We start from the raw sequence: 5,007 nt of genomic DNA on the forward strand, positions 1-5,007 counted from the left end.
AAATATTTTCTATTTGAGGTTGATTGAATCTACAGATGTTGAACCCAAGGATACGGAGGGCCCACTTTATACAATAGCAAAATTACTGTAGATAAAACGTCTTATAAGGTAAATGCAAATACAGAATGATATAGCACTTATATAAATTTTTTCAGGGAGAAAAGTAACTATATCTGTGTAAAGTTGTATGTTTACTTTTGAAAACAGTGTTTTGTTCTGATCCTGATATTATAATGCTTTCCTGGTAAGCATTAATTAGCTATATCACAAAAGTACTGTTTCTTTCTTTAAGCTAGCTAGGCATAAATCTTTTACTATCAATTCCACTAAAAGACATTTTTCATTATATCTACCATTTATCCGACACATTAAGGCCTTTCAAAATATCCCAGATTAAGTAGAGTCTTATTAATATGTAGTACGTTGTTTACTCCGTGTAGAGAATATGCAGTAGCCTATCAAGTGTGAGATGATTTTTCAATAGAAGAACCCAGCATTTTTAGTTAATTTTACCAGTATAACTGATAATGCATAGTGAATTCCTAAGATCAAATCATTCTCAAGTTTTTGTTTTGTTTTGAATATAAACTAGCTTTTTCAAACTTTCCAATTGTACATTAGGTAATGAATGAAATGACACAATTAACATGAAAATTGTATTAAGAAAGGGTTTCTTTCATGTAAATATATAACACATTGTATAAAATCTCTTCTCTTAGATTATTATTAGTTGTATTCTTTCCTAAGACATGCATTCTCTAATTTTTAAACTAATGTTTTTCTCACAAATTTAGGCAAACTGTCTAGTTTTATTTTATTTTGTTTCAAAATTAAAATATACTTAGAAGATTTTCCAATGTAGTTACTTTTCAAGTTATTTGATCGTCAACTGTAGAGAGAAATAAGCAACAAGATAAAGTATAGTCACACATAGCTCATTGTTGTGGCAGCAGGAACAATGTTTGTTTGTTTTAAATATCATATGAGATGTTCCAGCTAATGCCATTAGTCAGGAAAATAAAATAATACATAGATAGGTAGATAGATAGATGGATAGATAGAGATATAAAGAACTGAAACTGTATTTGCTCACAGATAACATTATTATTTATGCAGAAAATCCCAAACAATCAACAGCAATAATGAAAACAAAAAAACTGCAATATGCAGTTATGGCAAAGTAATAAGATACAAGGTTGATATATAATAGCCAATTGCTTTCTTATATACCATCAATGAACAGTGGAATTTGAAAATTAAATATATAATACCATTTATATTTCCAAAAAAATTAAATGCTTAAACATATATTTAACAAAATGTGTATAAGATCTCCATGAGGAAAACTACAAAGCACTGATGAAAGAAATCTAAATAAATAGAGAGATATTCTGCATATGTGGAAAGTCTCAATATTGTCAAGATGTAGGATTCTTCTGGTTTGATCTACAGATTCAATATAATCCCAGTGAAAATCCTGGCATGCTTTTTGTGGATATGAACAACTTGATTCTAAGTCTGTGTGGAAAGGCAAAAGACACAGAATAAACAAGGATATTAAAGGAGCAGAACAAAGACTGTCAAGGGTTGACACTACTATAGTTCAAGGCTTACTATATACCTATAATAATCAGTGCAGTTGATACTGACAAAGTAATAGATAAATAGATCAACGGAATAAAATAGAGAACCCAGCAACAGACCAAAACAAATATAGTCTACTGATCTTTGATGAACAACTGAAGGCAATTTAACTAAGAAAAGATAATATTTTCAACTAATGAACCTGCAAAAATTAATAATCTAGACATAGAGCTCATATGTAAATGTGAAATGGAAATATAAAACTCGTAGAAGATAGTGTATGAGAAAATCTAGGTGACTTTGGGCTTAATAATGACTTTTTAGGTGCAACAAAAACAGGATATGTGAAAGAAAAACTGGATAAATAGAAATTCATTAATATTAAAAACCATTACTCTTTTTAAAAAATGAAATTACAAATAACAGACAGGGAGAAAGTCATATGAAGGATTTGTGTCCAAAATATAGAAAGAACATTTAAAAATCAACAATAAGAAAATGAACAGCCCAATTTAAAAGGGGGCAATAGATCTGAATAGACACCTCACCAGAAAAGATATACAGATGGCAATCAAGCATTCAAATTATGGTCCACATGATATGTCACTAGAGAATTAAAAATTAAATATAATAATGCAATATCACTACACGTTTATTAGAATGGCTACAATTCAAAACATTGACAGCAACACATGCTGGTATGGGAACCCTCATTCATTGATGTTGGGAATGCAAAATGGTACATTCACTTTGGAAGATGGTTTAATATTTTCTTACAAAACTAAACATACTCTCACTATATGTTCCAGCAATTACACTCCTTGGTATTGTTTCAAATGATTTAGAAACTTACATCCACACACAAAAAAATGTTATGTAATGTTTACATGAAATTTATTTCTGATTTCCATATTGGGAGGCGGCCAAGATATTTGTGATGAGTCATTTTTTTTGTGTCAAATTGACTGGATCATGGAGTCATGGATTCCACAGATATTTAGTCAACATTATTTGGGTGTGTCTGTGAGGGTGTTTTTGGATGAGATTTACATTTAAATTGGTAGACTGATCCTATTCTTCCTAGTAAATAAAGAAACCAACAGACAGGCAGACAGGCCGATAAACACATACATCCTATTGATTGTTTCTCTGGAGAACACTGAGTAATACAGTGTCCTTCAATAGACGAATGAATAAATAAACTGTGGTACATCTTTACTGTGGGTTATTATGCACTAATAAAAAGAAATAAGATACTAGCCATGAAAAGACAAGGAGCACCATAAATGCATACTGCAAAGTAAAAGAAGCCAGTCTGGGAATATTTAATACTACATACTATATGATTTCGACCAAATGACTTTACAGAAAAGTTAAAACTATAGGGACAGTAAAATGTCCAGTGGTTGACAGAGATTAAGTAAGAGGGAGCAAGAGGTAAACTGGTGGAATACGAAAGAATATTAGTGTAGTGCAACTATTCTGTATAATACAATAGTGGTGGATAAATGATATTGTATACATTTGTCAGAACCTGTAGAATGTACAATTCAATATTGAACCCTAATAATGGGGAAAACTGGAGGGATATAAGAGGGTAAATAGGAATTCTTTGTACTACCACTCATTATCCTGTAAAACTAATACTGCTATAAATAATAGAGTTCATCAATATTTAAAAAATCTCAATTTTTTTAAAATAAAATAAAGCAGGCAGCATGTATATTTCGTTTTCTCCATAAGATACATATTTTATAAAAAAATAAAAAATAATGTATTATTTAAAGTAGCATACTTTAACATAGAAAACAAGAAAATAATTATTCTAGGTAAGACAAGTGAAATGCATCTTTTTTATTACTATAATTTTCAATTAAATATGTTCATGCAGTTCCTTTTTATTACAGAAGTTAGCACTAAAAAGCCACATGGTAATTACTAAGTAAGGAACAGTTAAAATAATTCTATTTAGTGTGGTAAGAGTTAATGGAGAAAAGAAAACATTTATGCTAATAACGGTTTTAAGTCTTTGATTCACTGTGATATGCTACTCAGAAGAAATAATATTGCTTTCAACAAAAAGATGAATTATCAATAAAAAACAGTAACTAAATTTTAGAATTATAATTGTAGCTGCCGCAAAATATCTATTGGAATATTGAACTTATTTTTCTTTTCTCATTTCTCTCTTCCATATTCTTTCTCAAGACTAAAAATCAAACCCACTGAACCAACCAACCACTATCGACTGTTGTTTCTTATATTATTTATAGGAGAATAAATCAAAAGCCCTTGACTATAGCTGACTTCTCTGAGACACTGGAAATGACAATAAGGGATCACCATGTGCCTATTTCCTCAAGCCAATATTTAACAGAATTTCTAAAATTACCTCCCAACTGGGCTCAATGTCTCACACCTGTAATCCCGGAACTTTGGGGGGCTGAGGCGGGTGGATCACCTGAGGTCAAGAGTTCGATACCAGACTGGCCAATATGGCGAAACCCCATCTCTACTAAAAATACAAAAATTACCCTGGCATGGTGGTGCACGCCTGTAATCCCAGCTACTCAGGAGGCTGAGGCAGAAGAATCGCTTGAACCCAGGAGGTGGAGGTTGCAGTGAGCCAAGATCGCGCCATTGTACTCTAGCCTGGGCGACAGGGGGAGACTCTGTCTCTAAATAAATAAATAAATAAATAAATAAATAAAATAACCTCCTGCATAATATCAAGAGGCAATACTGAAAGGGACTTCATTGACTCCATAGCATGGTTCAATACATACTTAGCACGTATTTAATAATTTTTGAATAAAAAATCGATAATAAAGTGAGGTGAGTCATTGACCACCAGGCTATTCAAATGCTATTATTCTGTAAACTAAAATAATATCTTCAAAACATGTTGGGAACAAGTATTGAAGGATATTTAGGACAGATGCCATTGGGGAAGTGTCTAGACAAAAATAATGACAGTAGTTTTTTAGTTTCTCTAGTTAATTTTTTTCTTTTTTGCTGAAACAATTGAGTAGATTATTACCCAGTAATTTTTATCTTACAGAAGGAACATACCCCATATTGCCCATAATAGTGTATTTGATTGATTATGTTGCAAGCATGATGCTGAATACTGGAGATATGTATACCAATAAATACCAATAAAAAAGTTATCTGCAAAGAACTAAAGTGCAAGGTAGACACATACAGTGAGTTGTGAGCTAGCAGAAGCAATATGGCATATTGTTTACAAGGATTGGGTATCACACCAAACTGCCTGAATTGGAATCCTGGCTCTGCCACTCACTAGTATGTGTACCTGGGTATGTTTTTAACTTTTCTAGGCCTCAGTTTCCTGATCCCAATAATGGGGATAATTATTATCAACTTCACAAATTGTGAGATAATGGATTAAGATTGTTCATA

The sequence above is a fragment of the Pongo abelii genome, chromosome 14, assembly GCF_028885655.2.
Source record: "Pongo abelii isolate AG06213 chromosome 14, NHGRI_mPonAbe1-v2.0_pri, whole genome shotgun sequence".
In the NCBI taxonomy this organism is placed as follows: Eukaryota; Metazoa; Chordata; class Mammalia; order Primates; family Hominidae; genus Pongo; species Pongo abelii.